Genomic DNA, 13670 nt, shown 5'->3' on the forward strand with positions numbered 1-13670 from the left:
CAAAAAGCAGTAGAGAGAGATCCCATATAACTCTTCACCTAGTTCCGCCAAAGGTATCATCTTGCACAACTATAGTACACAGCAATAAATACCACAACTAGGACACTGACATTGTATAATCCATCCACCTTGTTCAGATGTCAGCAGTTTTACATGTACTCGTGTGTGTGTGTGTGTGTTTGTATGTGTACTTATTTCTATGCAGTTTTATCATGTTGTAGGTTTGTGTCACTACCACAGTCAAGACACAGAGGAGTTTCATCACCAAGACCCCTCATGTCAGCCTTTTATAGTCACGCCCACCCACCTCCCTCTCAGCCCCTCTAATTCCTGATTACCACTAATATGTTCTCCATCTCTATAATTTTGTCATTTAAAAAATATCTTATAAATGGAATCATACAGTATGTAACCTTTTGGTTTTTTTCGGGGGAGAGTTTGTTGTTGGTGGTGTTTTTGTTTTTGTTTTGGCCATGCAACAAGGCTTGCAGGGATCTTCGTTCCCTGACCAGGGGTGGAACCTGGGCCCCGCAGTGAAAGTGCCGAGTCCTAACTATTGGACCAGCAGGGAATTCCTCGGGATGTAACCTTTTGGAATTGACCTTTTTCACTCAGCATATTTCCCTTGAGACCCATCCCAGGGGACACATGTATCAGTAGCTCATCCCTGCTTCTTGCTGTGTGTTCCCTGTATGGGTGTGCTACAGTTTATTTAACTAGTCACTTGTTGAAGGACGTCTGGGTTGCTTCCAGTTTGAGGTAATTACAAATAAAGCTGCTGTGAACATTGGTGCAGGTTTTTATGTGAAGGTGAGTTTCCAGTTCTCTGAACAAATGTCCAAGATTGCTGGATTGTATGGTTAAATGCATGTAAAAAACTGCCAAACTGTTTTCCAGAGTGGCTGTACCATTTTACATTCCCACCAGCAATGTGTGAGCGATCCAGTTTCTCTACATCTTCTCCAGCATTTAGTATTATCACTAGTTTTTATTTTAGCCCTTCCGATAGGTGTGGATTGATAGCCTGTTATGGTTTTAATTTGCATTTCCCTAATGGCTAATGATGTTGAACATCTTTTCATGGGCTTATTTGCCGTCTGTGTGTTCTCGTCAGTGAAATGTCAGTCCATGTCTTTGGCCCATTTTCTGAGTGACTTGTTTGGTGTTTTTTACTTCATGTTGTGAGAATTGTTTGTATATTCTAGATAGTGCACTAGCCTTTTGTCAGATATGTAGTTTGCAAATATTTTTTCCTAATCTATAGCTTATCTTATCCTCTTTGCAGAGCAAATATTTTTAATTTTGATGAGGTTGATTTATCAGTTTTTCCTTTTGGGGGTCATACTTTTAGTATCAAGTCTAAGACAAAATAGAGTTTTGATTCCTGTCTCTTCTAATGTGCAGTGTGTGATCATGGGAAAGAAGGTAGTGGGGCAGGATGGACACTGGAGTGTGAATGGTTTTTTCTTCCAGCCTCTGTCTAGTTTGGACTCTCGTGTGTGTCATGATGAGTTGCTATTCAAGGTTATGGCCCCAGGGTAGACCTGGTCCTACAAAGACTGTAAGAGGATGATGGTGTAAAAAAAAAAAATTTCAAAATCTCAGTTTCCAGAAGCATCCATGGTACCTCCTAACACAAGGCCTCTTTGCCCATGAGATCCTGAGTCTGGAGCACTCTCCCCTGCCCCCCAGCCCCCTCCCCCTCTATCACATAAAGTTCATCTTACGATGCTGGCCTTCCTGGCCCTTCCTCAGAGGACCCCCCCCAACCCCTGCCTGCCCCACTCCCCCGGGTGTGTTCTCGGCTTCCTTTGTTGTACATTCCACTTGCTGTATCCATTCAGTATTTATGATGATTTCATTAAAGTCTGTTTCCCTCTAGAACAAGGTTTCTCAGCCTCGCCCCTTTTGACATTTGGAGCCAACAGGTCCTTGTTGTGCAGGACTATCCTGAGCCTTGTAGGTTGGCCTCTGCTCACTAGATGCCAGTAGCACCCTCCCCGTGCTCAGTTGTGACAACCAAAAATCGTTTCCAGAGGTTGCCAAATGCTCCCTGAGGGATAAAACTGCCCATGTGGAGAACCAAGGCTCTAGACTCTCAGCTCTGGGAGAGCAGGCGCTGAGCCCATTTTGTCCATGTCCTCTCCCCAGCCCTGTGCCTGGCCACACGAGTGCTTCGTTAATGTTTGTGAAATAGATAAATGGACGAACGGTACCTGCTATCAAGCAGTTCTTTACGTGGCGACCATAGAAAGACCACGTGATTTCAAAAGAGTCAAGCGGGTTTCGTTGTGAATTTGAGCCTCAAAATCTAGAGTTCCTCTCTTCATAGTTGAATACGGTTTCCTTGCCCTCTTCCCCTGCTGCCTGAAATAAGGATGCAGGAGTCTTCGAGTTCCTGCCTGATTAAAGCCCGCATCCTCTGTTAACACTGCCAAAGCACTCCATCATTCACAGGGCGGAGAGGCCTCCCACTGTCTCTGGACGCTCCTTCTTCCGAGAAAAAGAGGACATCCCTGCAGGCAGAATGGGAACCTCCTGCAGGTGGCATTTCGCGAGTAATTTGGCACAGGGCTCTACTGGAGACGCAATTCAGCATTCGTCTGCTGAGTCCCCTTCCCTTCCTAGTTGGCCTCTGCTCCATTTTCATGAGGAAAGAGAGCAAAATAGAGGTGTGGGCTCAGTTTTGCTTAGCTAAGCCTGTAACTGAATATAATTAGTTCGGAAAGTTCCCAGGGAGTAAGTACAGTAGTTGTAAGAATAATTTAGGGTCTGTGTGAGCATTTTAGGTTTTTCTGTGTACCTGGCAGTTTTGTTCTCCTGAGCCTGAATGATAGAGCTGGCTTTGCTTTGGATTAGGAAAGAAAAAAAAGAAAGGAAGGACTGCTGGGCGTGGAGGAGTAGGCAGGGGGTTGGGAGACAGGCTGATGGGGGTAAGGACTGGTTATACCAGCCCGGCTCCCTGCTGCTGCTTTATGGGAAGGACGTCAGGGGTACCCAGAGGAACTGCAGCGGAGGGAGGCTGGGGCTGGTCCTCCCCCATCCTCTGCGGAGGAACAACTGGATCTGCTGCGCAGGCCGTCCCTGCTGCTCCTCACCTGAGGCTCTGTGTGACGCAGGCATCCCCCCCTCCAGCCACAGAACTTCAACAGGCTGTAGAGAACCTGACTGATAAGGTGGGCTGACAGGCCAAAGCTTTAACTTCTGGTAACACAAACCTTCCTTTTTGGGATTCATAAAGGGGATGGGCGGGATCCCTTCCTCTCCTGTGTAGAGAAGCCTTGGGTCGAAAGTTCCAGGGAGATCCACTGTGGCAGTTGGTGTCAGCACAGTTGTTGCTTTGACGAGAAACTGTCTGTGACTTCAGGCTGAAGCCTTGATTCTAAGTTAAGGAAAGTCAGTGGTGACGCATTGGGGAAGAGTGGAAATGCATGCTTTTTTGTGCCCTAGAACAGCCTTCCTTATCCTCAGCACAACTAACAGTTGGGGCTGGATAATTCCTTGAGGTGGGGACCGTCTCGTGCACCGTAGGATGTCTGGCAGCATCCCTGGCCTCAACCCATGAGAAGCCAGAAGCACCCCCTCCCAGGTGTGACAGCCCAAAACATCTCCAGACGTTGCCAAATGTCTCTTGCGGGGCAGTATCCCTCCCCCTCCCAGCTGGAACCTCTGCACTGGGGTAACAGGCTTTCTGTTCAGTTCCTGTGCCCTGTAGAGCTGTGGTCACTTGTTTACTCCGAGTATTTGATGACTTAAGCACACGACAGAGAGGTAGAAAGAAGGCAGTGTTTCTTTACTTTTTCTTTGGTTGACCCTTTAAACTCCATCACAAGAGTCAGCATGATACGTTGACTGAAAGTGTTGGTTTTCAGACATCTCTTCATCTTATAGGATCTGTATGATCTGGGCAGGTTATTTGATTTTTCTGGGCCTCAGTTTTCATTATCTGTAAAATAAAAGTACGAATGCCTACTTCTTAACTTGAGGATTCAGCTGGACATTGAATATATAAAGCTCTAGGTACAGTGTCAGGCATATAGTAGGCATTCAATAAGTGGTGGCTAGTATTCTTGAGTACTTAAGAATGTATTTTACAAGTTTTAAGCAAATTGGATTTTTTTTTTAAGTTAGCAGTAGCAGTTGCCACTGCTACCTAAAATAGTAATGGGAACAGAATTGAATTACGGTTTATTTCATAAACATTACTGTTTCAACTCTATACTAGGTACTATGCTAAACACAGGGAATAAAAAAATTAACTGTAATCCCTGCCATTAAATATCTAATATGTAGATGTATCCACATAACTGGGTCAAATCACGTTCATCAGAATAAAGCCATCACTTACTGAAAAAGCTCAACGTGAAATGGTCCATGGGTTGTAATGGGGCGTAGCATTCATTTTAGTGTAGATAAAAGGATCCCACCATATTATTTCTCAACTCTCTCATTTTCCAGTAAGTACCATTTTTTATTCAAGTTTTTATGATTCTGTGATTTACCCATGTTCCGTAGCTTCCTCTGCTCCCTCTTGCTAGACGTTTCAGCTAAGTTCCTGCTGCTGTGCTTTTAAAAATAGAAAAGGAATACTTGTTTTAAGTGATGAGTCCATTGCAGAAATTTTGGAAAATGCACAACAGCATAAAGAATAATAAACTACACTCATAATTCCATCAGAAATAATTATATAAATATCTTGATATCTGTTTACTTAGTCTTTTTTCTGTGCCTTTATATAATTTAATTACACCGTAAATAGTTTTCTTTTTTCAATTAACATGTATCTGGAATATATTACCATATCTTTAAGCTTTCTTCATGGATAGTTTCCTAGCTTCGGAATGATATTGTGTTGGGTGAATGTCACGAACTGTCCTTTATTGTTGGATGTCGTAGGTCATATTGTCCCAGATGCAGTCGCTGAGTCAAGGATAAAGTACAGATGATTCACTGAGGAAGTGCTCCCAGGTGAAACAGAAAAGGAATGGAAGAAGTGGGAATTAGAAAGGGAAGCAGCCTAGCAAGGGGTAGTATCAGGTGAAGTCCTCCACCAGCCTAATCCCTTGGGGAGCTCTAGTCTGTTATACCTTCAGGTGGTCTGTGCTGCCTCGAGGCCAAGGAGCTGCGCTTTTGTACTCCTGACCAGTAGTCAGTGGCTGTTGACCTCTCCGTTGGCAGAATGGTGTATATAAACTCCCAGCCACTTAGATCCCACTAAGATCGTGGGCTCCAACTCACAATAGCAAGCCTCTAAAAACAACAGGTGCAAATGATAAGCAACAAAGCACACGGAAGCTAGAGAAGTGCAGAAAGCTGATAAGAGGTCACCCAGTGTCCCTTCATTGGAAATTTAGGTTGCAATGATCATTGCTATTGCAATTATCTATTACAAAGAATATTGCAGTGATTTTGCTACAAGAAATAACTCCACAGTGAACATTTTTAGACTCAAATCTTTTTTTTAAATAACCTCAGGATTGAGTGATAGAAGGGGTATTACTGTTCCAATAGGTATATACCTTTTTAAGAATGTGCATACGAAAAATTGCCTTTCAGAAAGATTTTTTATCAATTTACACATCCAACACTTACTGTTCATTTTCTTTTTTAGCAACAATCTAGAGAGCATTGACTTCTCGCCTATGAAGACCTGTAGACAGCATCAGAGTTATTCTCAAGGGTCAGAAAAGTCATGTTCCTGGCCTAGCTTTGAGTATAGACCAAATAAATGATATCTCAAAATATGATTGTTTTGAAATGTATCAAGATGCTGTTATATATAAAAAGAATTTGCATTTTATTAGTGTTTATTAATTCATGGTAGTATTTTACCATGTATTCTCACCAATACTAAAAAGCATCTGCAATACTTTTTTTAGGTCTCAAAAAGTGCTGCCTTGTTTTAAAGACTGAAAACCACGAGTCAGTATCACTACAATGTCTTAGGGCATCTTGACTTTTGATTAGAAACTCACCCATGTGAACTGTTGTCTTAAATATTTGTCAATAAGAAAGTCTGTAGGACTCGACACCATATGTAAAGCAAATTTAATGACCCTAATCAGCAGACTAAAAAATATATCTCAGAACCATTAAAGGTTTTTTTGGAACATACCTACCTCCATCCCCACCATAACAGAACCCATTCTTTGTCTTATAGAGGTAAGGGAGCACTGTCTTAGTCTGTGTCTTAAATAGTCTAAAGAAATTTTAAGATACATACCGGGCTATATCAAGGTGTAAGTATTGTTTGACTTGTTTTCTTAGCTCGATCCCTGAGACTTTCTAAATAGCTATTGAAATAAAAATCAGAGACTATTTCAGGTCTTGAGCATTGAGGAAGACAAGGGACAACATTTACTGAGCCCCTACTCTGAGCTAGGTACTATGCTAGTTCCTGTCTGCCTTTCTGTTGTGAATATGGAATTCCCATGACCACCCTTGAAATTTGATTTCTAACACAGTAAAGGAGAAAGCTGAGGTTGATAAAGATTGTGACTTGCCTTGGATCTCTTGGTTAGTGGATGGTAGAATTGGATTTTGAAGCTTATCTGAATTTCTCCTGATGCTTAGAGAAAAATAGAATAAATGTTGCATAATCTTGTATTTAAAAGATGGACAACTCTCAAATTAAAAAAGACCATAAAAAAGAGATGGACAACTAACAAAGCCCCAACTGCCTTCTTCCTTCTAGCCTTCCCCTTTCACCCCAAAAGAGATTTCAGAATGAATGGTATGTGGATGAAAGACACTGGGATGTCAGAGTGTACTTATGTGTCTTTTTGTTGAAGGAACCTTTTAATCTGAGTATCCTGACCAAATAAACCCTAAATTAACTGTGGGGATACGGGGCAACAGCAGTGTGGAAAAATCCAAAATCCATTTACATTCTGCTCTGGACTGTAGCTGAATACTGAAATTCAAACTAAACATTCCTTTCCTTGGTATTTTTAGGTTCCTTTCTGGCAAAATTAATTAGTGTTATAGATCAGGCATATACTTTGAAGTCTGATGAAAATGTAAGAAAAAAATCCAAAGAGGTCTGTAAGCCTCTCTCCAGTAACCTGAAAGAAGACATTATAGGACCACCACTTTGATCAGTTGGCATTTCCTGTTTGTTCTCTTAAGTCTTAAGAATGCTAACTCATTCAGATAGCACTCTGTACACTTCCCAAGGGTGTCAAGATGCCCTTCAGTTTTGCTTATTCATTTCATTTCCTATCCTAAGAGAATGTGGTAAATATTTGGAGATGAGGACAGGTTCTGGTGGATGTATTTCAGTAATGTTTGTAGAGGTTTGGGGGACTAGAGTCCTCCTCTCTGCATTACAGGACCAGACTTGAGGCTTAACTGCAGTCATCTGTTTATTAACAACCGCAGTCATTTTGCAGATACAAAGTGACTTCACCTCCGCAGGTCAACGCCTAAAGGTCTCCAGAATGCCTCTTGCCGGACACCCTTAACAGTTAGGCCTTTGCCTGCTGGCAGAGTGTTGGTGAGAAACACTTGGCCTGGCTGCAGGGCAGCACGGTCCTCCTTAAGGCCACTTAGAAGTCTCAGTTTGGCAACCTAACGCCCTGCCTTCCCATTTACTTCTTTGGGAAGCTCTGTCCAGAAAGCTGTTGGGAGATGTCATGATTCTAATATGATCTGATGTGCTGTGTTTTCTGCACCTCCTATAGCTCCTCTAGAAGAATTAGTTAGTCCAGAGGTAGATTAATGAAGAGTCTTAGTTTCCAAGAACCAGGATCCTAGAAACACAGAGACCAGAAGGATGTCAGCAGTTTCCAGTTTTCCCAGTGCTTGAGAGAATATCAGCTTTCATTGAGGGAAGGGAGCCGGTTGTCACACCTTGCACCCCCCCCCCCCCCAGATAAACTGGGGGACTCTCCTTGTCATGCTCTGGGCCAGTTGTTCCTTCCAGGGGCTTGCATTGTTAGGATCTCACTCAGGATGGGATTGATCCAGGAGACTCACTGCCTTGACATGAGGTGATCCATTTTAATTATCCTAGCCCAACTTTTAGTGTCCAGCTCACTCTCACGGGTTTTCAGCATCCAGCGTGCCTCTCCTGGGCTATACAGGCTGTGCGGCCCTGGGAGGCGAATTCACGTGTAAGCAGTCTATCTTCCATAATTTGAATATCAGTATTCGGCTATAGTCCAGAGTGGGATGTAAATGGATTTTGGATTTTTCCACATTGCTGTTACCCAGTATCCCCGCAGTTAATTTAGGGTTTATTTGGTCAAGATACTGATTGTGGTCTCTAAATACTGTCTACCACTAAAAGGAACCAGAGTTCCCTAGAGAAGTGTCTGAATCCAACTGGGGCAGGAAGTATGCAAAACGAGCCGGGAACATCTTGCCAACCCAGAAACAAGGAAGCTATTGAGACTACAGGGTCACATGAAAGGTTCAGGAGCCAACCTGAAGAGACTCGTTCTGAGCATCAATAAAAGTAATAACATTTCAGTGGATCACAACCCTTAAAATATGTTGAAAAACATGAGTTCATAATTCTACTAAGCAAACAAACAAAGAAACCCCCTCTGGTCAACACTAGGAATTCTGGGTAACCAAGTCATTGTTTGGAGAATGATACAGGGAATGGATCTTGCCTTTGTTGTATAAACTGAACCTCAAGACCACCAGATCGCTGATTATGGGAAGTTTCTTTTTATAGAAATATTCCAACTAATGAATGGGGAAAGAATTACAATAGCACCATTTGGCAAGCTGCAATGAAACAATGCACTGAGGCAGTCATCATGAGTAACTGCCACCATCACAAAAAAGAGACAGACAGCTGCTGCCTTCAGGTTCCAGCTCCCTGTGCAGTACCTCTGTGAAATACTCTTGCAGAAACCAAATTTGAATCTGATCAGCCTCTAGAGCAGAAGTTGGCAGGCTTCCTGGGAAGGTCCAGGTAGTAAATGTTTCCTGGCTTTGTGGTTTAGCTGGGCAGCTCTCTGTTCAACTCACTGTAGGAGCTTGAATGCAGCCGAGACAGAACAAAAAGTGTGGCCAGATCTGGCCCAGGAGTTTGCAGATCGCTGTTCTAGGTCTAACTACCAGTTTACAGGAAGCGAGGAAGACAGAGGAGCTTGTTAGGCAGCATCACATGAATGCAATTAGCAAATTCTAGACTGGGAAGCTCTATAGGACAAATAATCTGGTTTCTTCAGTAAAAAAGTTCCAAGGAAAAAGTTAAATATAAAGCAACTAGGGGAAGATTTTTTAAAAGACAAGAGACATATCAACCAGTTGCGATGTTTGGAGCTTCTTTAGATCCTGATTCAAATAAACTGTAAAAGTAGAAGACAATCAGGAAAATTTGAACACTGACTAGATATTTAACATAATAAAGAGTTATTAATTTTCGAGTGGGATAATGATATTATGTATGTGTGCTCCTTGGGTTTAGTGTATACACTGAAAATATTTTGAATTATATGATATCTAGGATTTGCTTCAAAATAATCTTTGGTTTCAAAAGAAATAAAGTAAGCCACAAGTTGATAATTTTATCTGGATGTTGGGTATTGAGGGTTTATTTTTGCATATATTTGAAATCTTTTATGACGTAAAGAGTTTGAAAAATATATACATTTTACAATATATCTATCTCTTTAAACATTTTTTAGAGAATAAGAAGGGATGGAGTATTTTCTATTAGACACTCCCGGGTCCTCCTTAAACAGATGGGAATCATCTGGCTAAGAGTTGGCGCCAGAAGAGTCTTTCCAGTGTTTTTTCCCCCAAAAACTGTTTACATACATCTTATTTGTTATTCTAAATAGACTCGACAGATATATTATTTATCATTTGCTCATGTGTTATGTGTAACAGACATTTTGGCTTATAACAAAGAGAATTTATAAGGTTGAAAATAAGCTTCATCTTTTGTGACCAGCTAGACTAGTCTCCCATTGTTTAATCAGTGAGCGTTCATTCAGTGCAGGAGTCTGGCTGCCGTGTTTTTCACAGCCTGGGGAGGTAATGTGAGCCATGGCACCAGCGGGGATGAGGCAGTGGGGAGCAGAGGGAGCCGGGGCTCATAGAAAAGCAGGCACCCAGCCCCTTGGGCAGTTTCTATGCAGGATATCTGCCATGGGAGTGAGGGCCCTGTGTTATCAGAACAGCCATTCATTTTCCTTTCTCCTGAGAAGAACTCTAAATGTAAGTTGTATGTGACATTGTCTAAGTTTCAGTTGCTTAAAATATTTCTAGAATACCTTGTATTGCAAACCAAACACTTGCATAGCTGGATTAGACCTCTGATTTAGCGTCTACCCAATGGAAGGGCCCTAAATGAGAGCCTGTGAGCACTAGGATTCTAAAGTGCCCTGGCCCTGCTTTCTGTGAGCTTCTAGTCTAGTTGGGAGGAAAAAAAAAAAAAACAGAAACCAAAAACTTAAAAAACAAAATGAGAGGTGCAGATGCTATGGGAATTCAGCGAAGTGGGTGGCTAGCCCCATCTGGGACAGTCAGGGAAAGCTTCCCACAGGGTATGGAAGGCATTGGGGGTAGCACTGGTGTTCTAGGTGGAGGGCCAGGGAGAGAAGCAACATCATGGACACGGGCAACAGCAAGGTCCAGCAACAGGAAACCAGACCTTTAGGGGAAGAGTCAGGCCAGTGGCCCTCCATAGACCGCTGATGAAGGATGTTTCAGGCCAAGATAGTGTTCTGAACAATCATGTGAAAATAGGCAGCAAACAGTGAGAAACATGGCCCTGAAATTCAGCTGAGGATTTGAGCTGCAGATCAGAGCATCATCTGTCTAGAAGTGACGGTTGAAGTCATGGGGTCTGTAGAGAGCGTGTTTCTCTGAAGTCTGCCATTGGCAGGTGGTACATTTATATGGGTGGTAGGGATGCTCTGAGTCTGGCACTTGCAAAACTACTAACCCATTATTTATGACACTAAATCTCACTTAAAGCTCAAAGCAGCACATCATTACTTCAAAAACATTCCCCACACTGGAAAGGAAAGGTTTGGAGTAAGAGAAACTAGAAGACCATGGTGAAAGAGAAGCCCACATTTGGAAGGATATGCCTGTGGTGATGGCTTTACTGATAGGTTTATGATCTCCCTCCAAGTATGGTCTAAAGTAGAGACTTTTTCACTGTTATGAAAAGATTATTCAAGAAATTGAAATAGTTATATAGATTTATAATTGTCCAGATTGATTCTATGTAATAGATTTGAGCATCATCTTTATTCCTTCCTTTATTTGAAAGTTTAAAGTGTAATTTCTCTTAAAAAATAAAACAGGATATTATTATGGTCTTCCCATGATGAGAATCTCTTTGTTTCAGAGAGTAATCATTTCAAAGCCTGATAACTCCAATGCTTGTTTCATGTAAAAGACTTTCTATTTGAACATGAATAGGTGTTAATATTAGGAATGTTATCAGCCTATAGTAATGTATGGATTAATACCCACTCTCCTGGCTCCTGAAGTTTGGAGAGAAGTGAAAGCTTAGTCTTAGACATGTATACAAGCCAGGTGAGTTTAGACGACTGAGCATTTAGCCTAGGAAAGTGAGGCCAAGAAGAAGTTATGCCCAGAACATCAATCAAAAATAGCTCTGCTTCCAAGTTCTGCACAGCCCCTGACACCATCCCAATGCACTGTTATGAAACTACACACAGACATCTCACAAAAACTTCCCAAATCCAAGGAACCAAGAAAAACACCCCTGGCAGCCTTCCCCCACTTTATAATGAAACTGTTCTTTTAGCAAAAAATTCACAACCAGGCAAAATTCTGCTAAATAAGGTGGCTGTTTATTTGGGAAACTGTCTTTGCTGATGCCAAGATGTTGGAATTTAGGTTTCTCTCATTACTAGTCTTTCCTACCCATTTTACAATCTTTTACATAAATCTGTAGTGTTTGGGTGAATCAACTCTAAGCTATCAGAGGCAAAACCAATTTGATGTCCTTTATGAGTATGCAGATTCAAATATTTATTCAAATATGTGCTAACCCAGGAGGATTTCCTTGGGAGACTTGGGGAGTATAGATTAGGGCATACCGAAGGCAGATGCCAAAATCCATCTTAATGTAAGAGTCAACAGTTCAGGTTGATGAAGTTGATGCCAGTCACCGAATTTGGCGATTTGTAATGAAGATGGTACAAATTGTTTTATACTTATGATGGCTTTGTAGTGTATTCAATGTTAAAGAGAAGGGGGGTGGGCAGTGGACACAATGGCTAATTTTTATATGAAATGAGTGAAGCTTCCATAGTCAGGATTTAGAAACTCTCCATTGTCCAACAGGCTGAAAGAAACGCAGGGGATTGTCACGGTTTTAGAGCCAGTCCAAGGTGTCAAAGTCAAAATAGGCCACGCTGGCCATAGGAAAACCCCACGTGGGAACGTATGTAGGTCACTTACATGTTTTGAATTTAGACAGGCTGCATTTACACAATCATTTTACAGTGAAGCTCTGGATAAGCTCTGAACGTTCTAAATTGTTTATAATGTGCTTATTTCCCAACATGTAAGAAAATTGCCTCATCACCTTGAACGATGGCCTTAGTGGTTCACCTTGGAGCCTTGTGTGTTTGGTAGGGCGCAGGCGGGGAACTCTGCCTCTGCAGACAGGCCTCTTTCCACCGCAGTGAATTTCACTCTGCTTGGGAAGTGTTTGGAGCTAAGAGTAACGGAGGCTCGGGACTAAACAGAATCGTTTTCTTTTAGTCATGCTCGATAAACATTATTTTGATACAATGAAGAAGAATTAATGAAAATAGAAAGCGTATCAGCCGTCAGGTTTTATCCCACACATATTTATTGAACATCTACTTGGGTGGGAAGCAGGACGTGTATATAGAGAGGAAGGCAAGGGAACACGCATGCCCGTTTTGCCCGGTGCTGTCCCGGTGCCCTTTCTTTCCCTGGAGCAGAGGGACGTTACTTCCCTCTCACTCCAAGTCTCCTCTCCTAAAAGGCTCCCCTCTTTCTTGTTCTCTGCAGACATCCCCAAACTCCCCCATGTAAGTGCACATAACAGGAGGACAAATTCTGCCCTGGGGAAACTTGTGCTGCTCGGAAGCTCAGGTCTATAAGGGAGGAACCAAATTAACCACATCTCGAATTTGCTTTTGTTTTACCAGCTGCTGCTTCTAAATTCTTATTTAATGAAAGTATTTGCTTTTCTATAAACACATGTAAACTTCCTACCTCTTACTTGTCACAGCCAAAGAAAGCTCAGTAAGCGGTAGTCAAGGAAGAAAGCATATTTCAAACAGATCACTGTAATTGAGAATATCAGTGTAAACAACACCGTCTTCACAGTTGATGAATTTGCCAATTGTTCTGCCCTCTTGTAGATTTAAGGGTGTCACTTAAATTTATTTTGGTTAAAAATTCTTTAATTAAGAAAGTAATATGGTTATGGTAAAAAACTGTGTACGTGTAGTTATAAGATAACCATAGCAACCCAAGGGATTTGCTGCTTTATTTCAGAGTCTCTGGTGTTTCTCATTACCCCAAGAGCCAGACCTGGCGTGGCAGGCCCCTCAGGATGAGGCCTTTTTCTTCTTCACTTCCTCCACCATCTCTCCCCTCCAGGTCCCTTGTACCGCTGGCACACTGGCCTCTGACTGTCCACCTCTGTTCCCACCTCAGGACCTTTGCCCTGCCATCCCTCTGCCCAG

The 13670-nt window shown here is 42.2% G+C and overlaps 1 protein-coding gene across 2 annotated transcripts in view; it reads left to right on the plus strand.

The window, feature by feature from the left end:
• SERPINE2 (serpin family E member 2) overlaps positions 1 to 13670 on the plus strand; it is a 57868-nt gene that overhangs the window by 18596 nt on the left and 25602 nt on the right. The gene's annotated exons all lie outside the window — the stretch shown is intronic.

This window comes from Hippopotamus amphibius, chromosome 8 (assembly GCF_030028045.1).
Source record: "Hippopotamus amphibius kiboko isolate mHipAmp2 chromosome 8, mHipAmp2.hap2, whole genome shotgun sequence".
NCBI lineage: Eukaryota > Metazoa > Chordata > Mammalia > Artiodactyla > Hippopotamidae > Hippopotamus > Hippopotamus amphibius.